The following is a 23,550-nucleotide window of genomic DNA, read 5'->3' on the forward strand; positions in this document are numbered from 1 at the left end:
GAAACATCCCGATAGTACAAAAGAGAGATATTATAAATAATGAAGACAGGTTGTCCTTAAAAGTTGACACACTTCACATTTCTTAGGGTTTATATATAGCTAGTTTCCAATTTTGTTCTATAAATAATATTAATGCAAGCAAATACGTTGAATTTTCTCCAGAAAGCACTCTAATTTCTTCAGGGTTATATCACTGTACATTTGTTAAGTGCCCATGTGACATCAATCATTCTCCAATTTGGCACATCCAAATAAATGCGAGGGATTAATAAATCTCTCTCTACAATGTCATCTTCTAATGGGTTTTTAAGAAGTGAAAAAAAAACTATCATATTTTGCTTAGAGTTTAAATTATGACCATCACTGTAGACACGTGACCCAAAGAAATATGGAAACCACTTGATTCGGTGGTACTTAACTCCATAAAAAGGTACTCGTTGTAGAGAAATTATTAAATTTTCAGTGATTTTTATTGCCAAACATCACTGAAGCTAAAGTTGCTGGGTTTCCATCTTTGCAATTCTTCCTCATAACCACTGACATAACAATTTGAAAACAAATAGAATCACCCATGCACCTGTAAGCAGCCCGTCCTCTGCCCTTTCATCTTCCTTTATAAGCATTTATAGGAAATGAGGTGCACAAAACACATGTATTTGTAATTACATTTGCAAAAAAAAAAAAATCCTCAAACAGCTGTGGACACAGCAAAGATTAGAATCTGATAGTGGCTTAGAATAATGAAGAAAGAGATTGTAAGGGTTCAGCTACAGAGCTGATGAAAAATAGAAAAAAAAAAAGCCCCTGCTCCTCAAAATCCTTAATCTGTATTACTTTTACATGTGAAATTAAAACACATATATTCTAAAAATTAAAAACAGGAAACAAGATGACAAATGTTTTTCAACCAATTATTTTGCAGTGTATTAAACCCTGTGTTTTCCTAAAAATAACAAATTGGAAATCTGGACAAATATCTACATAAAATATTTTAAGCTATTAATTAAATTCTTCTAAAAATCTTATGAAGTATTTGAAACTTGGTTACATCTAGCTAGTTTCCAAATAGTACTGTTTATTTTTTAACCTCATATTTATACCAATTATAAAAGCCTAGAATCTTTTATGAAGGTTTACATAATCAATTGTTTTATTAAGGTGATCATTAAAAGTGATATTTTTTAAATAGCTTTTCATAAATATGTTCTATATAATATTTAAAAATAAAACCATTTTTTTAGATTCATATGTCTTCCGCAATGGATATATATATTTATGCATGTATCAAAGTTTAGGAGGCTAATAACTCAGAACAGTAATATTAACATTACAGAGTCATCTTCTGAAGTTTATATAGTATGATTCAATGAATAAGTATACAAAAACTAGAATTATTTAAATTGCAAAAAAATTTACTTACTTCCGCACTCTGCAATTTTTATAGTAAACTTTGCCATCTTTTTTAAAAAACTTTTAAAAGCTAGTAGGCTCAGAAATAAGAACCCATTTATTAAGGAACACTAATTTTCTAATAAATTATGCTTTATGTGGCATCACTGCATCCTACAGTTAGTGTCTTAATTAACCAATATTTGATACTTGATTATTTAATAGGCTGAATTGACCATTCCATTTTTAATATATTTCTTTTACTAAAAAAAAAAATCTTCCTAAAATATGACACATTTTTTATCATACTTTTAATGCTCTGCATGAAATTATTCATGCTAATGGGAATATAATCACATAACAAAATAGTCATTCTTTTTTTTTAACCCATAACCAAAGCATGCTATGATATGCTCACTTTTTGCATACATGTTCAGAGAAAATTAACTAATAATATGTGATGGCTTCATTTTTATATGCTGTTATTTCTGTCTCAAGTTGCTTTGAATATCACTAACATGGGAAAAGCTTACAAGGAACTTCAATCAGGTCACGGACCCTACAGACTGGACTGAGGAGGCAAACCACTTAAGTGACTGGGTACCTCACAATAATCAATTCACTTGTCATTTGGCATAAATGTAAAAGCACCCTTCCCAACTTTTCTGGCTTCATTATCTTGCATCAAATTATTAACCTCTGGATTTTAGGAGTTGGATCTATTAATGCCTAGAATGTATATTTAGACTAAAATTCTACATAAATATTAGATTTAGGAAAGGAAGCAATTAACTTATTCAAGGAAATGAAATGATGGCCAAGCTAGTCCAGTGCTACTTGATAAAACCATTGTGTAACACATTCTGGGATCACAGATTTAGGGGAGAATGCATAATCCTTCATCAAAGAGTGGCAGCTTATCCACAAAGCTTCCTATTCCTGATGGGATATTCTTTTAAAAGTAATAAGGAGGACTTAAAAACTATGTAACACTCTTCTACCAAAATTAGCCATTTATACCAGTGCTTCTTAATCCTAAAAGAACCAGAACCTCACCCAGAAAGCCTTGAGAAACTTTCCTTTGGGGAAAAAAAAATACATAATGTGTACTAATAATTGACATCTATTCCTAAGTCAAATGTTTATGTTTCAGACTTAAAATTAAGTGATAATACCACAGAAGGTACAATTTTTTTTTTAAAAAGGTAAAAGCAAGGTAACAAAAAAATAATGCAGTCCCTAGAAGGCTTACATTGATAACAATTTCCAAGACTGAGAATTACTAGTACTTTGCTTTCTTCAACATTTAAAATTTTTAATGTGAATTATAGCCTTTTCAAAGCTCAAGTGGTAATTACACTACCAATTCATATACCTTATATCACATTTAAATGAAATACGTGATACATTAATGATTTGTTTTAAGTAATTCGAAATTAGCCTTTGCTGATAGCTTAATATGAAATTCACCAAGCTTGATATGTTAAAATTCCTATCTGAAGTATAATACTGTTTTAAATGCTACTTTCATCAGATGATGTGAACAGAATTAACTGATGGCATCTCTTAAAACAAGCACTCGGTCCTCTCCTTCAGATCTCTCCTTTGTCAAAATCTCAGAAAACACCTGCACAGTGGAGATGAAGTATGTCACTGGAAAGTGCAGGTTTTATATAAAACTTGAAGTAAAAAAGATTAGACTTCTGCCATGGCTCTACTGACTGAGGGCTGACTCAACTTGCTAACATCATACTTAAATGAAATGAAAGATAATATGGATTTTATTGAGATAACTTTAAACCAGAATACCAATAAATGATGTATCTTAAAATGTAACTTTTATTTTACAAATGCATTCCTGCTGTCTGACTTAAAGAAAATAATATCAATACATCATTCATCTTTCAGTTTTGTAATAAATAACTTTTTGGTGACCTGTGTGGATACTGCATACATATATATTAATGAATAGTCTCCCAGTGTCTAGACTATGTAAGATGGGGATATTCATTAGTGTTTCTATGATATCTAGAACACCAGATTTACCTAATCATCTTAATTTCTATTAGGCTCTTTAAAAACTTATATTGGAATTACTGTTTGTTTTGATTACTAATATTTTTGGATTTCTTAACTGTGGACTATAGAGCATAATACCGATTTAAATAAAAATATGAAGTTCTGATTGGTGGAACCATGTAAGAGATAAAAGCTGTAAGTGTAAATAATTTAAATTACTGAGATCTAATTATTTACATCATCAATAAAACAGTATTTGAATTTGAACATATAAAATGAAGATTTCTGTTTGGCACTGCATTTTTAACTATAATGTACTGTGCTTCAAATCCTATATGGATAATTTTACATTTATTTAATTTTTAAATTACCTCCTTATTATCCATATTATTTTCCTTCAAAGGTAGAACACTAAACATATACTATACCACCTAATATCATACAAATTGAAACACAATTTAAAAAATAATACCACAATCAAAACACAAGAGAGAAAACATTTAAAAAGTTTTCTTTCTGCCACACATGTAATGTTTAAAATTAGTAACAAAGAAAGAAATCTTTTTGGCAAATCAACTTAACTTGCCAATATTGTTTATAAAATTTTTTGTAATGCCAGGTTCTCATTCAGAGATTGTATACTCTAGGGCAAAAGTAAACGGTAAGGGAGAATTTTGTTCCATTTAATTTTTCAATCACAGGAAATGCAAAATAGGCTATTCTATTTCTCTTCGGCAAGAAAAAGTTAGAAGGGAGCATAAAAATTACTCTGAATGTGAGGATTTAATTCTGGTTTGACAGTACACATGACCTATGAGTAAGAACTTTAACTTTTGTTTAAACTGAAATTTATTTTAAATGTTAAATATGCTAGCAGCGTCATCAGAGAAAGACTGGTTGAAAATTAAGATCGAAATATCCACTTAGAAATATATTACAGATGGAACACGTCTGTTCTAATTTGAATGATAACATTCTGGCAGAAGTTCTCCTCGACCTTCACCCCTTTCTGAACCCAAATTCATCGACAGCTTTGTAAGGCAACAAACATCTTTTTGCTGGAAGGTATGATTATTTTCGAGGGCTTTCTAATTCTCTAGAAATGTTTCCTAAAGAGAACATGAAGAGGACTAATATTTTCGTTAATTTGATTGTGTCAAGTTATCCTCCAAACTATTATTGATGCTATCATAAAATTCAGCAAGACTGCTGTAGGAAGAATGTCTCATTTTTGTGACAATCAAGAGACAAAATACGGTTGTGTACAATAGCTCTTACTCCTTTTCGATATTACAGTGAATCACTTTCGGTATTTATTTAAATTAGTTATGACTTGCAGTGTTTTTGTCGACATTTATTATCCTTATCATTACACAAAATTAAGTGAAAAAGTTTACATTTTAAATATTCATTTCATTTTTTATTATAAACATAGAAAAAGGTTTAAGAGACTTTTTTCTGTTGTTCTTCAGAGGAAATAAAAAGTCAGGTTTGCTCTTCAAGAACTATAGGTCTGACAGTTTTCTTTAGCTGGAAGTTATTATAAATTCTGAAGGAAATAAAATTTACAGCTGTCTTCTGGCTTTCATAATTATTTTAAATGACAAGCCGTGTGCCAGCTTTTTTTTTTCTTTTTGAAAAGAGCTATGCAAAAAGGACCAGTCCCTTGCCAATTTTTTCCACCTACATGTTGACAAATTTCAAATTCTCTGATAAAGGTATTAGCATAGATGTCACATTTTAAAAGAGCATTTGGTAGACTGAGAATAAACAAGTACACTTTTCAGTAGGATCGCTTTCATAATCACCGAAATAAACATATCCCAATATTAACATATTTGTAAGTGCTTCGTGCAAACCCATTAAAATACTTCATGCATTTCTCATTGTAAATTACGTTAATTCCGGTCCTGTCTCCTCATTCTCTGCATAACATACCTTCCAACGTGCTGTCCCAGCATTTTAGCTCTCCTAAGGTAGCTCCCTAGTACGGAAGCCAAATGCTGGCCACAATAGGGATGCTAGAGCTTCCTGGGGGAAGGAAGGACCTCTCTTCGGAAATGCCCCTGTCATCAAAAAGACACCTCACTTCCTCGCAATGATAGTGGGTCCACAATTCTAACTGTAAAGTATTAGTTGAACTTAACTGAACTCGAGATGAAATAATCCACTCTCATAAAAGAATATCTTTTCTTCCTTCCTTTCTTTTTTTGTCATCCTACTATTTAGAAGTGGTTCAGACTATGGCTGAAGGCAGAGAGTCATTACCAAGCTGTTATTTCTTTCTAAATTATGGCAATCTGAAGAGAATTATCACAAGATTCTGGTAAGTGTAACTAATAATGGAAGAAATGACAGAATGACTAAAATCTATTGATTATGAGCTTTATCTTCAAAGTGACCTTGTAAGTCACCTCCTAAATTATCATTTAAAATAATCAGAATGTTTGTTTTTAAGTCTATATAAATCTGAGAATTATAAAATTATAATTTGGTGTTCAGTCCCATATACAAAGAAAATATACCTATAAAATAGAACTGTTAACACATTTTCTTTTCTCTGTCAATATGAAGAACCATAAACAATATTTGGAATTTCTTGGATTAATTTTTAAAAACTAATGATGCTCGTATTCTTGGATCTAAAATGCAAATACTTAAAAGTGAAAAAATTTAGAAGTTAATTTTCTCCTGTACTTACCCAATTAACTTGCAATGACCAAATTTGCCCCCTATAGATCGCCTTTCCTATCAAAAACTCTGCTACACACAGAAAATGCTCAAAGAACCATCACTCTTTATAAACGATTTTCATGTTCATATTCTCTCCTCTTCCTCTTCTTTACTTCTCCCTCTCCACCTCTTTCTCTCTCTGTATCTCCCAGTGGTTTTGAGGCAGAGACCCAGTAGACCCAGTTATAAAATAGCTGCTTATTATTAAATAATATGACCCCACCCCTGGGCAAACCAAATCACAGCATCCCACTGCTCCCCAACTTCTGTAATTGAAGTAAAAAGTATGCCACCATACTGGAAATCACTTTATCAACAGAGAGCATCTCACAGGAACTTTTATATAATTGAATATGACAATACAAGTGTGAATATAGGCACTTGATTGTCTCAAAACACTTCATTTTCAAAACTGCCATCTCTCCATAAGTGATCATCCACTCCTTAACTCACAGGAAAGAAGATGACCATAGTTTGGGGATGTGGTACGCTGTATTCTACAGATGCTGCAGAAACATTAAAGCCGTCTACTACCTCCTTGAAGTCTTAGAACTCAGTTAAGACTGCCACCTATCCCAAACTTGTTAGAAAAGTCAGTACTACCCTAGTGCTACCTCTAGACTGCAAGGATGTCAACAGGGTAGTAAAAACTCCTTTTTATTATTATACGGTTTCAATCATATATTCCTGCGGCTGTGAGTACGTTCTAGGATACTGACATTAATTTGCTCGGTAACTTATCTGAAGTAGAAGGAAGGAGGTTTCAGTAGATTATTATCTTTTACAGGAATTCTACATAGCTATTCTAACTACCCAATCACCTGAGTTATTTAATCGAAATCACACACACACACACACACACACACACACACACATCAACATTCCTTCCAATGAAGGAATCCTATTATGGTTTTGGTGTTTGAAACAGCTCTATATCTTAGAGCATATTTCTGCATTTTGAAAGTTTATATTCTAATGGGGGGCTAAGATGATGCTTTGAAAATGGCATTTTAAGTACATTATTTTAGCGTTTCGAACTGTTTTTAGTGAATGTTTTTAAATGGAACAACACTAATTCAGTGTACATAATCTATCATTACAGTGAAGAAAATTAAAATATAATAAACATATTTCCTACCAAGTTTTTTTTTTTTTTCTGAAAGCAGAAAACAATGCACTGTGGGAACTTTATATTCACTATAAAGCAGTCACATCTTTATTTAAAAATTCTAGAGATGATGGCTATATTAGAAGAGTTATCTATATTAATCTTCGATTTTGTGCTTTTGATACTTTATTTTATTGAGACTATAAGCATACATCACAGTAAGCAATGCAATGTGGACCAAAGTCCAAGAAAATCTTCACACAGTCTTTCGGAAGAGAATAAAATGCTGATAAAGTTGAGACCAGACACAGCTAATGTACAAACGCAAACATCGTCGTAGGGATGATCATAGTCTCCATCTTTCCAGGTTTCCAAAGAGGATAAAGAATTACCTCCACATGCATTACCTTTCATTGTCAAGATTATACCTACCACCTTATAAAATAAAAGTTGTAACGCATGTGCAAGACGTGGATCTATAATTCTAAGAATTCCTTGAAAAACTCAACTAGAATATTGATATAAACAAAAAAGGAAATAACCTAGTTGTATAATGTTTACCATTTATGACTCCAAAAGACCACAAAGCGCTTTGACGAACAAGAAAATACACCTGAGGCATATTGTATTTGGAAGAAAAAAGGCTATTGCAGTTGAATATGTATTAATGAATTGCTTCCTCATGCTTTATACAATTCTTAGAGAAAGTTCAAATTAAGTCCCCAAAAGGATGTTTTAATTATAAGAAGCAATATTTTAAAACTCATACAAGCCATCACACTTGTTTGGAAACAAATGACTTCTCAAGATGTAGAAGTATTACTATCAATCACCAACAAGTTAATTCTACATAATAAGGCAGGTTTGGATGCAAACTGACCCACTGTGGAATGCTGTATCTAAAATTGATTACAACAGCACTCAAAATGAATGCAGCCCTCTAAACCACTTCTTTGCTCAGAAACATTAATCTCAATTAGAAGGATAGCTTCATAATGGTAATGCTTGGTATATAAAAAAGTATGAAATAAATCAGTTTTTATAAGACACAACAATTAATCAGTTTTGAAACTTACAAGTTTTTTTTAAGTACAAAATGTCCATCAGGATTCTTAAAACATCTGTTATCTCCAAAATAAGGTTTTGAATGTGTTCTGAAAGAAGCTAACATGACATAATTTTTAGGACTCGGTTATTAAAACTTTTAAGTAGCATAACATTATTATGCTGTCTTTTCAGTACACTTCTTTATTTTGAGTGGGTGTTAAATTCTTCTCGACTATCATTAACACTGGCTTTAACTGAAAATTCAAAGAGATATATAATTGGGTGTGGATCAGAGTAAAAGTTTGATAGCAAATTACTGTATTTTTTGCTCACATTCTCAACTGAAGTAAAAAGAGTATGTTCTAAAAGTCAAAGTAGACATTTGGCTATCAAATAAAACACTGGGTAGATAAGCAATGCGTCAATGGACATGCCTAACAGGTTTCTACAGCACATCTTCAGGAAAAGGGCAGACAATTCATTAACACTGCTGAATACACTGATTCACGTAAGTAAAATACCTTGATGACATTCCTCAGCTGCCCAGAAATAAAAACTTTAAAGGGATAAATAGAGCTTAATAAAAAGGAGGTAATGTATTTATTAAAATGATCAATATTAATAAACAAACAAAGTTGTCTTTATGGTGCTTTTATATTAGACTATGACTATCTTCAGGACTTACTTCCCAAAACCATTGTAGGCAGAACAAACTTGGCTATTTCCAAACATGCTTTCACAGCAATGGGAAAAACATTTTTGGTACATGAAGCTCAAAGTTGATCAAGTATTCCTGATAGGTCATTCTACTCACAACGATAGCCATACACTTTTGCCTGGTTTCTTATCTGCTTGACTCTCTACAAAGGAAATAATTTTAACTCTTGGCTTTCAGAAGCAAAGCTAAGGAAGAGTAGCTTGAACTTGCTAACTGGATTATTATTGTTTAGCTAGGTTTTCTTTCCGAATAAATGTAAAACTTTTCACTCTATTTAGGTGCTTTCTTCTATTCAAAGATAAGCATCCTTATCTTTCTTTGTCTTCACCCTAATAAAGCAGGTTCTCTTTTCTAACCAAAAGACTCATGACACGCCTACAAGATCAGAGTAAGAAAAGCCTCTATAATTTACCTATAACATTTCTTTCTAGAAAATAAACTCAGCCATTCAAAATGATTCAATTTGGAAAAAAAATTAGTCAGAATTCTACTATAATTTTATCTGCTTTATTTTACATAATTAAGAAATCCTCACTAGGGTCGATACTCCCTGTCAATGAGTTGCTAACATTAATGCTGTTGGTATAGGATACTAATGTATTTTTCAAATATATAAGCACTGGTATAGTTATTAGTACATTTTCATAAAAATTGTGTAGTATATGTAAAAATATACCTGTCTTACTTAAAGGAACTACTTTCTCTCATAATATATATTCTCTTTTAAATTGTCTAAAATAAAATATATTGACCACTAGCAAAAAACAGTATCTTTGAGTTAAGAAGAATACTAAAATTCAAACAAGAAAAAAAGGCAGATTGTTAAGGAAAATGCAACAGGAAGAGAGATACATTCAATCCTGAAATACACAACAGAATAACTTAACTAAACTCATTATAAACCCCAACTTTGAAGAATTTAGGAATAATCTGTGAATGCCTTGACATTTTAAAGTGGGATTAGCAAGTCTTATTACTGAACTAACCTCTCACACTTAGAGCAAGAATTAAATATTTGCTCTGCATTTAGAATCACAAATCGAAAGTTTCAAGGCTCTTACAAGCATTTCATATATTAAGAAATAAAAGCTAGAAGTTTTAGATAATTAAGAATGTATTAAGGAGTGCACAAAGCAAGATCGTTGGTGTATTTGTAAAATTTTTGTTTCAACTGAAATATTAAAATCTATAATGAGTTTTCATTATATTCTCAACTCTGTTCCTAATATCCTAGATAGACCACAAATACTTTTCCAGGTAGGCACCCGGGTGGCGGGGGGGTATGCATCGTATTCTAAGCAAATTCACTAAAAGAATCAAATCACAAGTTCTGCTCAGTTGCAATACCACCTTTTGGGGTACCCTTCCAGGCTTTCCAGAGATGCTAGTCCTGCCTTTTTGTTTTGTTTTGTTTTTGACAACAGAAAGGAAAGGTAATGCCTGAACATATTTCTATTTCTAGTGAAAAGACCACCCAGTGGATTCTGCCAGAGCCACCAAATGTTTGACAAATACATTGTCAGAAGATAAGAAGTAAGAGTATTATGAAGAGACAGTCCTGTTCTCCGGAATCCCAGCTGTCTGGGGCCCTGTAAAAAGTGCCTGGACAGCCCTCACCCTTTCACTTCCACAGCACTTACCCAAAAGTACCTGGAAACTTTTCTCTAGCTTTAGATTATCATGACTTCAGAAAACAAATGTATCTGCTGCATTGCACGGTGGAATTATCTGGTACCCTTCCTCCTCAGTAAGAATTAGTAGCAGGTTACCATTACAACTACCTTAAAGGTGAGGCAGTAAGAATGGAATCCAAACTGCATCATAAGGTGTTCAGCAGAAATCAGATATAGCCCACCTCAACCTAAAATATTTGAAGCTTCTTCCAGTTGGTTGGAAAACACCACACGGCCGGAGATTGAGTTGCAGATTCGTAAATCTGTAATTGTTCAAATGCCCAGTTCAGGGTATTTGTTTGTTTCCAGCCCCATCCGGAGTTTCCAGATGAAGTTTCAGTCGAGATCTACTCCTCCCCACGCCACCCCAGCCCCTCGTTCCCGTCCTTCTCCATTCCCAACTTGGCTGCCTGGTAGTTGAAGCCTCATTTTCACTTGCCCCGGAAAGTGGTGACATTTCAGGGCTTCCCGCTCGCTGGAAGCCCCCAAGATCTTCTCAGACACCTTCTGAGGACGCGGCGCCCCGCCACAAAACTGGGGATCACCCCGACCAGAGCCAGACGGGCTAGGCTCCCTGCCCCCACTGAGCGCCCAGCCCCCGGGGCTGCCTTTATCGGGTAACCCGCGAGCCCGGGGCTCCCCGGAACCGCAGCGCCGTGCCCAGCTCCTCCGGCGCCAGGCGCCGGCGAAGTTCCCACCTGAGCAGGCAGCCTGAGGTGTCAGACGCGAGGGAGGGGCGGGGACGGAGAAGCCGGGACTGGGAGGCCAGACCCGGGGCGACCGCACGCCGCGGAGATGCTCCCGGGCCACCCCGGGCTGGCCCACCTGCTGCCGCCTGCCCGAGCAGCGCGGGGAACCGCGCCGCCGCCCGCGCCGGCTCCCGGCCGCCCGCCCTCCCGCTCCCGGCGCCGCGGCCCGGGCACTAGGACCCCAGAAAGGAAGGAGGGCGCGCCGGCGGCGGCGCAGCACTTACCGCGCTCGGCTCGCCCGCGCCTCCGGCTCGCTCCCCGGCCGCAGCCGCCGCGTCCACCCGAGCAGCGCGCACACACAGCACTTGGCCAAATTCAAAGGAGCCGGGCGCGGGGGAGGGGGCCCCGCCGAGGGAGCGGAGCGTGGGAGACGGGGGAGGGTGGCGGGAGGGGGAGAGAACAGCAAGTGTTACAACTTCCTTCCCTGCCCAGCGCCCGGCCGCGGCGGGCGAGGGACGCGGCGAGGGGAGGGCAGCGCGCGCCGGAGCGCCAATGAGTTCACTTTCTTTTTCTCCCCCGCGCTCTCCCCCTCTCCCTTCCCGCCGGCCCCTCTAAGCCTCCAGCTCAGCCCGAGAGGCCGCGCCGGAGTTTTCGGTTCTCGGCGGGGGAGCCGGAGGACGGTGGCGGCGAGGGAGGAGGAAGAGGAAGAGGAAAAGGTGAGGAGGCGAGCAGGGCGCCGTGCCAGGGAGCAGCATCCAGGACCTTAATTGTGTGACGGGGGGACGCGCCGGGCCGAGTGTGCCCGAGACAGGCGCGTACACGTGTCCGTGTGTGTGTGCGAGTGTGTGTGCGGGAGGAGAGGAGCCTACCATGCGCTTCCCCCAGTGCAGATCGCGGGAGAGCCCAATCACAGGGCGAGCTGGACCGGGCTGCGATCATTTATAATCCTGGACTCCTCCGCTCCGCCACTTGTCAAGATGACAGGTACTTTATTTCTTCTTCTTCTTTATTCAAAAAAAGAGATTCCCCGTTTACTGCCTTTTTCTGTCAAATGGGATTTGCCGGACTGAACCACGTTCGCCGCCCCTCCCTTCTTCCCTCCTCCCGGCCGCGTCGGGTACGGGAAAGCTCCAAGGCTCCCATGCTGTGACCAATCAGTGCATCTACTACTCTTGCCGTGATTTAGGGGTCATCCATGAATAACACTTCACGCTGATGAATGGCTCTTGCCGGCTTTCGGCTCTGATGAGGGGTCTGCCCGCCGCTGATTGCAAACACTAATGAACTTACAGCGCCATCTGAAATTCACACGCACCTACAAAGTGCAGGGGTACGTGCGTGCCGGGGAGGGGGGCGTCTGTCCTTTTCTTCTCTGGGTTGCGGGATGGGGGTGGGGGAGAGGGACGGGGGAGGGGGCGGGTAATTGCTTTGGACCAAAGTGGAAACACTTCTCTGTGTAATCACACCTCTAACCTTCTTAGAAAACTACTTTGCTTGATCTTTCATAGGGTGGGCATTTCAGGTCAGCGGAGTCACCCGAAGAGGTAGGAGTGCAAGACACTGCCGGGAAGATGGATTTCGAGGCAGAAGGGTGTAATTAAGGATTTCCACTCTCGGTAGGCGGCCCGTCCTTTACAAGAGGCTCTGAAAATGACCTGCGCCTTCCCTTCCAGAGTGTCCTCTCGTCCGAAACTGAAAAGCGCAAATGACCTTCGCACACGGGAAGGGGCTCTGAACACCAAGATTCCTTGCAAGCCCCAACTCGGGGCTGGCGGAGAACAAGTGTCTGCCCTCGGGTTCAAGCACCAGGTCCTCCCCAACAAGCGCGCAGCGGCCAGGGGGCGGATTCTGGAGTCCTCTAAAGGCTCCACACCCCGCATTCTCCGACCCCCCATCCCCCGTTCTCCCCTCAGATTAGCAGCCAAACGCTACCTCTGCCTCGACTTTGTTTGCTGTGGGAGGAAAATAAAAGTTTACTGCTCTCCACAAGACGCTGCCACTTTCTACTCGCTTAAGTTCCCCTCAGCACCCTCGCTCGCGACTCCCCAGCCCCTCTGCCCCGGCCTAAAGGAAGCCCACCGAGGCAGATTGCAGTTCCGGCTGCTCCGGACTTTTGGAACACCCAATCCGCGACCTTCGCGGAGCCGCTCTCCGGCTCTTTGCCGCTCTGGAACCTGCTCGGCACCCAGCGGCAGCAGGGCTGGGGCGTGCGCGCTTGGGGCGGACCAGCCGGCTGGGCTCCACTCCGGGCACCCTAGCGTCCTCCCCCCTGCCTCCCCCTCCCCCGGGAGTAGCTCTGAATTTGTTCCCCAGGCCTTAACGGGGCGCTAGCAAACTTGACCTAGGAAGCGTGGCAGAGGAACTAGCGAGCTCTCAGCCTTCTCATTCCATCTCCCACTTTCAACTTCAGAGCAGAGGATTCCAGCGACCTGCACCTAACGGGGACTCGGGCTGGAAGGAAAACACCTGTATTTGTAACTACGTGCAGAACACGAAACAGACTAAGCGCTTTGAAAACAAGAGCAGTGCCTCCTAGGAAAGCCTGAGGCTTCAGGATAGAGTTTCTCCAAAGTTTTCGGGAGAACTGACAAGGAGAGTCCCTGACCTTGAATTAGTGTGCCCAGTCCCACCACCTGAGTTCCCGAAGTTGTCAATTGACCAAACGCACTTCACCTACTCGTTAAGAAATAACGGTAATGCGTGACCACCACGACCCCATTCCTGGGGCGCCAGTGACGCTAAGCACTACAGGAATCTAGAGTCGCCCTGGGGTGGATCAGTCTCTTTCCTGCTTTGTGTGTTTCACACTTGAAAAATAAAATAAAATAAAATAAAATAAGGCAGCGGGGGCAAACGAATGATTATTCCCCTCTCATTCTAACCATCCTCATTGTCTCAAGAAAACTTCCTGAATTGTGGAGGCATACCCCAGATATTATATGACAGTCACACCAACTACTTAAAATTTGCATTCCTGATGTGATCAAAAGGAAACTTGACGGGTGTTTCATAAATCACCTTTGTGGCCCAGTTCCCAGAAAAACATCTTAAGTGTTCAAAACTTTGCTAAGTGTCCGTGTAACACTCCCCCTTGCTCTTTCGTACCTTACTATCTAGGAATACACACAAAAAAAGAGATAAGACACATCCTAAAGAGGCCAGAACAGAAGAACTAAATTGCTGGTAGAACAGGCAGGAGGTGGGGTCGGGGGAGTGGCATGTTTCTTCTTTGTAGCTCTTTTCTCTTTTCAGCCCTCATTATAGCTAAAGCTGGTAATGAGCATAGGAAACAATAGAACTCATAAAATTTAGAAATGGTAATAAATCTTGAAGCTTGTCTCTAGCCCAGCTCCCTGTTACACGATATTCAAAGTTTTTCAGTGCGGGATGTTGAACATTCACACGAATTGTATGCAATGCAGACAAAATACTCTAGAACTCATTCATACAGCCCCGTGCACTCTATGGCAGGCATCACTGGTGGACAAAGCGCGCAGGGTGTCCTCAACGACCGTCTGTGAGCGCAAGGCGAAGCCCGAAATCCAGGCAGTTTATGTGTGCTAAGTTTGAGGCTTCGTGGGTTGGGTTCCCACCCCCCCAACCCCTACCCCACTAACAAAGAAGTTCCATCATTCGAGGTCCTTAGGAAAAGCTGATGTTGTACAGTGCCAAACTATACCAGACGCTTTCTCCTCCGAATGCATCCTTGGAAAGCAGAGAGGCAGCCTGCTACGTGACCATCAGGCTTTTTGCCTCGCTGAGCTCCTGTCATGGGAGGGCGGGGATGGTGGGTAGATCACGCCGTGCCCTCGGCTGCAATAAAAACTCGAGCGGGAGAAGAAATGCAAGACGTGGCTGGCTGTTTTGCAAACCTCTGGCCGCTCACAGCAAACTCTGCCGGGCGTGGCTGGTGTGACTTTGCCGCGTGAAGGCAGCCGGTCTTGCACAGGATAATGGGGCTGAGCTGGCGGCATCGCCCTCCCGTGGGGCCCCCTTGTCACAGTGATACGCGGCTCTCCGGAAAAAAAAATGTTGCCGAGCTCCCCTTGCAGCCCGCACCCCACCCCTGGAAATGCATGCCTGTGGCCCTTGCAAACCTCTACAGGATGCTTGGGGAGGAAGATAATGGACCGAACCACTTTGGGATTAGGAACTGACCATGCCCTCAGGACTGAGGTGGGGTGGGAAAGGGACCGGTGCTTTGCCCTGCTGCGGAGGCTGGGCCCACAGCGCTGTTCTGTCGCGCCATCAACTCCCCACCTCAGGCGAGGGTCGCTCCCCACTCGAAGGGGATGCCTATCCATGTAAGTCAGCATCACGGAAGCCTTCCCTGGAGGCTGATGTTTTGGGGACTGTCGGTTTTCTCCAGGTCGAGCCTGAAGCCGCCGCTTGGGCCTCCCTCCCGTGGGGCGCAGCGGGGCTCCAAGGCTACATCCTCCTTTGACAGGCGGGGCTTTCAGGCGTGCAGAAGGGGGCACGGGTCAGGCAGGTAGGAGGCTCTCCAAGGAGGCTCCTGGGCACCGCTCCACTTCATGGGCATTCTTGGGACTTACTACATCGGCTCTAGCAAACGGAGGCAAGAATGGCCTGACTGTAGGGCTCAAATCCGGCTGCAACCTCTCCGGCCTGAAGGGTTCTGGCACTGAGAAGGAAGGCGGGAAATGACTGAAGGAGCCATAGTGGAGACTCTTAGACCTTCCCACTGACCCTTTGAAAAGATCAGGCAAGCCAATAATCTATATACTTCCAAAAGGAGGTTATGTCTCAATTGAGAACAGTAAGTGATGAGCAGCTTAAAACAGCCTGAAGGCTGGCAGTCAGGAGAAGAAGGTGAGTCCCAGGCACTTGGAGGATGCTGGTTAAACAAATCAGTTTGCAGGTAGCAGACCACTAACCTAGAACAATGCACAGCACTAGAACTTAACTTTTACACAGAAGCCTCTCGAGTAGCTCTAAAGTTACTGTCAGGTGTTTGTTGTTTCTTCTCCTGGGAAAATAATCAACTGATTTCCCTTGGTCATTAGGTTGAGGGAAACTGTAAAACAAATATTCTGATTTGATCACTGATCAAGTCATAAAATTAAATGACTATTGGCGGTGGAAAACAGGCTTTCATTACCTTCATTAAAGCACGACAGGCCTCTCTCAATGCACATGCATTTTGGAGCTACCCAGTGAACTGGTGATCAGACAAACCAACCTTTAAATGCGGCCCTGCTTTTCCAGTACATTGGTTTGTGTTCCACTGCGTAAACAGAGCCTCCACGTGGCTCTGATCTCTGGTGAAAAGGCATGCATGGAACCCAGCCCCACTGCTGACTTGGTTTTGCTTCAGTCACATAGAAAACCCAGTTCCTCGAAGGATTTTGGACGCAGAAGTGTCTTTCCACACGTGGCACTTTCAATTTTGGTTTCAGTCCACATGTGTGTTTAAAGCATGCCACATTTTCCCGCACTGAAAGATAAAAAACCTTTAAAATTAATAGTTACCATGGAGTACCCTTTAAAATCTGTCATGTTTTGGGGCGCCTGGGTGGCTCAGTCGTTAAGCGTCTGCCTTCAGCTCAGGTCATGATCCCAGGGTCCTGGGATCGAGCCCCACATCGGGCTCCATGCTCCGCAGGAAGCCTGCTTCTCCCTCTCTCACTCCCACTGCTTGTGTTCCCTTTCTCACTGTGTCTGTCTCTGTCAAATAAATAAATAAAATCTTTAAAAAATAAAATAAAATCTGTCATGTTTTCTGTGGACAGCTTTTTGATAAGCAGTATATATACCATATTTACGGTATACGCTATATACATACAGTCTATGGTGTATTTAAGGCAGACGCTAGCTGTGCAAGGCTTATAAATTCATGACAGAGGACAATTTTGTTAAGAATATGATGTCCTTTAGATGTTTCGGGATCCAGTCTATAAGTTAACTTGTAGACAGAGATGAAAAACGTAGGCATCAAGTGACTACGTTCAGCTGCAGACCCACTGAGCATCTTCTCATTTCCCAGGAGTGTCCTACTCCGTCCTCCCTTTGCCGACTCCTGAGTCCGGGACGTCCTGTACTCTCAGCCTCTGGAACTCCTATTTATTAGAGCACCCATTAAGCCCTTGGAAGGGCTTCCATAGTATTTTCTGCATGTAATAAATGATGGCACTATTTTATTAAATGGGCCTTTTGCAATAGCTCTTTAAGACCACAGGGTCCAGCACAAAGGGCTGCCATACGGAAGATGTTCATTAAGTGGTTGTTGAATGAATGAGTGAATGCATGAATAAAATATTTTCACCCTATTCAGTCATTCCAACTTTTTTTTTTAAAGGATAGGTCATAAATAAAATTGACTTCAAGAATATACTTATTAAGTACACTTTCCACTTTTCTGCCCATCCATTTTTTAATGGCACATCATTTAAAAATTCCAGTTATGATATCAAGCCACATCAGTTCACCTCTGCACTTGGTTGACTTCTCAGACACACAGTTTGAAGTAAAGACAAAAATAATGGGGAAAAGGAAAGAGATCAAATTTTGTGTTCCTCTTTTTCAGTAAGACGTAGCATATACGGAAATTTGGAAAAATTGGTAGTGAGCACTGATCAAATGCAGATACTCTAAGTATGTTCTACTAAATATGATCCTATGACACCCTTATTGTTTACCGAATTCCTTTGGACTTTTAATGGTAAGAAGTGTAGAGCCTAAGATGACTGCTTTTCATTTCTTCAAGACAAGGGTTCAGCTGGTATTGGGGAAACAATCTCTGTTTGTTCCTCTCTGCTCAGGAGGACTGTTTCTAATTGATCTGGCATGGAATTTAGTTGGAGATGTGTATGTAGCAACCAAAGCACAGAGCCTGTGTGCTTTGTAAAGTGATAACCATATGGGCCTTATTTGAAACATTTGAGGATTTTCAACATTAACCTGGGTTAAATTGAGCTATAAATTCAACTCAAATGTATACGTCCTGACAAATTCATCATCACTTTGGATAGATCCAATCCGTGCTCCCCTCAGATTAATAAAGATGATGACCACTTATCACAAACGCGGAGGTTCTTTGTGATAAAGTACCATAATGTTGTACTTTGCACTGTTTAAATGCAAATTGCCCTTATTAAGCAGACATTTTCTACTGTTATCACTTTCAGCAGAATGGAAATGTTTAAAAATGATCTCTGGGTAAAGAAAAAGATATATAGTCAAACCTATTTCCTCTTACACAATTTTCAAGTGCACTTCGCTATCATCATGAAGATTTAATTAAGCAAGCTCAGCTACGCTAAAAAGCAAAGCGGCTGGAAGTTGCTACTTATGGAAACATATTCAGGACTTATACAAAATAATTTATTTGCTATTCCTCATTTAGGGATCCGCACAATCACAGAAGGTTCACAACACAACAGAATCCTAGAGCTTCCTTCTCCTATTTTTGAATATCAAATTTAGAGCTCACACTTTGTTACAGATAATAGTACTGAGTTATGGATGTTGATGGTCCTTCTTCCCTTGCAGCTTTAAATTGCCTTGAAAAAGATACAGTTTCTTTAATTAAAAAAGCTGCACAGAACTAATCCCTCTAGCTGAAAAAAGAAAAGTTTTAAGCAATCTCTTTCTGCTCTGAGAGAGAAAGGCAGACAATACCATAACAGATCAGAAACATAAGCCATAGTGTGCAGCCAGGAGCACAGCAGGGAACTGAATACTGCTCCGACTGTGTCATTTTTTAATCCCCCATCCCAGTTTTCCCCGTCTGACCTCATGCTGAGATGAAGTTATCACAGAAGACAGCTTTACTCTCACCAATGAATCCAACCCTGGATCTGTATTATCCTTAGCAGATCAAAACACCGCTTTCATCAAATAGCATTATCTGCATAAAAGGCATGCAATTGCCCGATAATTTCACCCAAACTATGCTATTCATTTAAAGGACAAGAAGAGAAATGTAATTCATTCCTTTTGGGGGTTGGCAGAGAAGAGTGAGACCTGGGGGAGAGCAGGGGCTGGAGAAGCTCACTTTCCCCCCTTCACTCATGGGAACTTTCCTGTTTTTAACACAAAATCCCAAGAAGGGGTCCATTTAAAAGTCCCCCTGCTCCTGCGCTTTAAGATTAATTGTTGGAGCAATTTGGTGCAGTTTGAGTGACAAAAGTGTAAGTTGTGTAGAAAACTGGCAGTGAGAAATTACAAAGCTTGCTGATGTCATTAGCCATGCTTCCCTGAACCCCAATAAAAACATAATATCCAGTAAAATTGGAGAAGCATAAGAATTAGCTGAACAATTGGATGAAGTTTAACACAACGTTGTGTGTAGAGGGGGGTTCTTACTGGAAGATCTTTCTATGCATTATTAGAACTTTGAATCCTTAGATTGGGAAGACAAAGACATATTCCACAATTTTGGGTTGATATTGTGAAGAATATTTTTAAAATCTTAGGAGTAAAGACTAGTTTTTTGTTGTTTTTTTTTAATTTAGAAAATACTTAGCCTCCTTCAGGTTTTCTTCCCCATTTTTATGTTTAAACAGTGTTCTCATTTGCATTGTAGATTGTATAAAATGTTATAATGGGCTTCTCTTTAATGGATCCTAACTTCTTATTGAATGACATCAGTTGTTTTGTTCAAGGTATCATGATAGGTTAGAGCAATCAGACAAAACCATTTATGTCAAGTAAATGGAATTACTAAGAAGTACTAAAACTCCGCTGTGGGTGTGGGTGACCTATTAGGTGTATGTTAATATCCTCCTAAGATGCATTACTCACCATAATTTTAATGATTTAGCTTGAAAATGTAAATCATCTGCTCAGTCCTTTCTGAATTTACCCTGTAAATTGACCTTGTAAGAAACCCAGCTTAATCCCTACCTTCCATCATCCAGACAACATCTACACACAAAAATGTGTAAGGCAAACAATCAGAACTGCTTGAAAAAAAGAACAACCTTCAAAGGCTTCAAATCGGAGGCTAGGAATACTCCTGGGAATTCATCAGACAGGTGAAGGGGCAAGAATTTTCCCTTGAAAGAAAGACACTGGTTCTGCAAGAAATTAATCATGGCACTATTATTTGTCATCATTGGCATTTTAATTACATGTATGTATTCTCCAAAGCATTTAAGTATAATTAATAAATAGGTATTTTTTCCACACCAACTTCCTGCAACTACAACCCAATACCGAAGTGCTCTGAGGCTAAAAGTCTAGGTAGATATATGGTCTGCTCAGTAGTAAAGTTCGCATTCATGTTTCCAAAATACAGCTTCATGACATACAAATTATCTCAAATGTAATGTGATTAAGCATTAAACTATGGCATTTCCTTGAATTTAATGACAGTACTATTTTCATGTCAAACTTGATTACAAGAACCAGCTTTCAGAGGGCACTGTTTAAAATCCCAAATCATTAACAGATCACTTAGGGTTCAGGCTCACAAAACGTCTTGTCTGTGAAATATCAGCTAAAGACATGTAAGCAGAGAGGTGAGTCTCATATTTTGCCTACGGGTGTGTGTGTGTGTGTGTGTGTGTGTGTGTGTGTGTGTGTGTATGTGACTGATTTCAGAAGTCCCATTTCTGTCTGAAAATTCCAGGAAGGAGAAGCTGTTTACATCACTGATGCTGCTGCTACTCCCAACATGCACATTTATGATGCAGTTCATGTTCAGACCCTCTTTTCTCAAAATAGCAAGGCATATCATAGACCACTGTACCCACTTGAAATGGAGATGGTGAGACACATGGCTTCCTTAAGACTTCAGAAAATTTAAATACACACAGGATTTTGGTATTTTGTGTCTTCTTTATTTTCACTCCAAGTCTGTGTTTGACTCAGAACTGATTTCTCTAAGAGACTGAAACTGGATCATTCATAAACCCAGATTTCACAAGTAAATTAGATCAAACTCACATGAGTTTGTGTCTGGAAGGCAAAGCAATCATTTTCATGGGTTGTGGAATTGTTGATTTGTTTGTCTGTTTGTTTTAAAGATGACACCCGAGATAACATTACTTTCAGAGTACAAGCTTTCCCAATGGAGCACGGAAAGGTATTTCTAACAACATTTTAGGTATTCTTCTGGCTGAAACTTCAGTGTACTTGCCTTACACTACATTAAGACAGCAAACCCTGGTTTGCTCAGTGGTATGATAAATCCCTAAGAGAGGAGGATTGTAGATTAAGGCCATGAAATGGCTACAGGACTCAGATTGGAATAAGCAAGTTCTGACAGGCCATATGATCTAAGTTTTTGTCTCCCTGAGGAAGATGTGACTCTGGGTTTTGTTTGGTTTAGGGAAAAATGTAAGAAGCCAGCATTTCTCAAGCAGACTGGGAGAAGAGTCCGGGCCGGCCATTGGAACCATCCAAGTTTCTCTCTGTTTACCTAACACTTTTTTTTCCTAGCCCGTGCCTCCAGATCCACCAGTTTTAATCCACAAAATCTATGAAAGGCCAGGATGTACCCTCCCCTATTTTATCCTTGGATAAGATATCTAGGAGAGAAAAAAAAAAAAAAAGTAGGCCATGAGAAGATTATGAGCTAAGAGTCTATAAAGAGGGAAGAAATTGGCAGAGAGAGAATCTGAGTTAGGGGAGAAAGAAGGGAGAACCAGCTTAAACTGAAGATAAACCACGAGGATGCTGAAAGGTAGAGAGAGTGTGTGTGAAATTCGTAGGTTAGAGTTCTGGTTTAATGGAGTTCTGCATTCACCTTTGGTCTATTTACACCGATGAGTGAGTCCTGGAAACTTGCCTCAAGAGTTTATAGTGTTACTTAGAAGCTACATTTAAATCAGGCCATGGTATGAGTAATATTTATTTTCAAACTTATTAGAAATCAACCTTTATTATACTCTGAAGGAGATTGTGATAATAAAGAGGTTCTATATTAAAATGTGAAGATTATCTTGATAATAAACAGGGTGACAAAATCTATGGTAGCCCTAGATCAACAGTGTTCTAATTGCGACCTTTAGACCACCTATATCAGAATCACCTGGGAGTTCTTAATAACATGTACATTCCTGGGTCCTGCCTCAGCTCTATGGAATCAGAATCTCCAAGGATGCAACCACTAAATTAGTGATTTTAACAAGGCTTCCAGAGTATTCCTATTTGCAGGGAAGTTTGAGAAGTATTGCCAGGGCTCAATATTTTGCATAAAGCAAATAGATATTTCAGTTTTTATCATAAGCCTATTAAAGAGAGGTTGTTGCAAATAAATGTAGTCGAATTATTTTCAAAAGTGACACATTTCCATTTAAGGAAGAAACCAAAATTTACAATATTAAGAGGGTGAGACTATCTGTCAGCTGAAAATTCAGTGACACTTCAAAATTAGATCTTGAATCATTCTAAGAGTAGTAAAATCAATAAGTTGTAAATTCAAATAGAATTTTCAATTCTCTTCTGTAGTTGGATTATTGGGTACAAATTTTTGCTGACTATATTGTTCAATAGCATATGTATGAGACCAAACTTATATAGATTTTGAATGAAACTTTAAATATGTATTAGTTCTATTTATTACTGGAAATTAAACAATTCTTTGTGTGAGATGGTATAGGAACTGACTCAACATGTGTAGCTTTTAAGAGAAATTTAAAAAAAATATATATATATATATATAATTTATTTTTTTAATTAAGAGCTAGGAGAACAATGTCATCCAGATGGCAACACAGGTTGTTCCTGGCTTCACTCTCCCTCACAAGAAGAACAACTAACAACTATTCAAGAACAAGACATCACTGAGTAAATTCTAGAACATGGAGGCAGGGGGGTGAGGCTAAGCCCATCTAATAAGCACGACCAGAGAATCCAGGAAACCATGGAGTCCATTCTTCAGCCTCATTTGGGTAGGGAACCAAGCTAACAGTCCTATCCAATTCTTCTCAGCCGGTGGCACACTGCCATATCCCCATCCTCAGAGCTCGAACAGTTCCTTGCCCCAAAACAGACCATAATAGCAGGCCCCACTGGCCCAAGGGTATTACCGGTAGACACACCTAGAATTCAAAACTAGGCTGACTGGTGAAGGACCGTTTCTGTCAAAGAAAACCTATAAAATCTGGAAGAGGAGCCCCATTACTCAAATGCAGAGATAACCCATGTAAGGAATTGAGTATCATGAAAAAAATCAGGTAAATATGACACCACCAAAGGAAGCTAATA

General features: G+C 39.9%; 1 protein-coding gene and 1 long non-coding RNA gene across 4 annotated transcripts in view; one reads left to right on the forward strand and one right to left on the reverse strand.

Annotated features, from left to right (window-relative positions):
• The window catches only part of TENM3 (teneurin transmembrane protein 3), a 2,501,300-nt gene that overhangs the window by 583,703 nt on the left and 1,894,047 nt on the right, over positions 1–23,550 (reverse strand). The window contains exon 1 of one of the 3 annotated variants that reach the window (XM_032413693.1): positions 12,246–12,477. The exons of 1 other annotated variant lie outside the window; for it this stretch is intronic. The gene's annotated coding sequence lies outside the window, so the exon portion shown is untranslated. Of the gene's footprint in view, positions 1–11,660; positions 11,731–12,245; positions 12,478–23,550 lie in introns of those variants that run through there. One more of the 3 variants, XM_032413692.1, reaches the window with a different exon arrangement.
• On the forward strand, positions 12,000–13,347 carry LOC116637979. Its single transcript, XR_004300576.1, has 4 exons — positions 12,000–12,092; positions 12,262–12,360; positions 12,563–12,706; positions 12,885–13,347. It is a non-coding gene; the product is annotated as an uncharacterized LOC116637979 (long non-coding RNA).

The sequence above is a fragment of the Phoca vitulina genome, unplaced genomic scaffold, assembly GCF_004348235.1.
Source record: "Phoca vitulina isolate PV1807 unplaced genomic scaffold, GSC_HSeal_1.0 scaffold15, whole genome shotgun sequence".
NCBI classification, from domain to species: domain Eukaryota; kingdom Metazoa; phylum Chordata; class Mammalia; order Carnivora; family Phocidae; genus Phoca; species Phoca vitulina.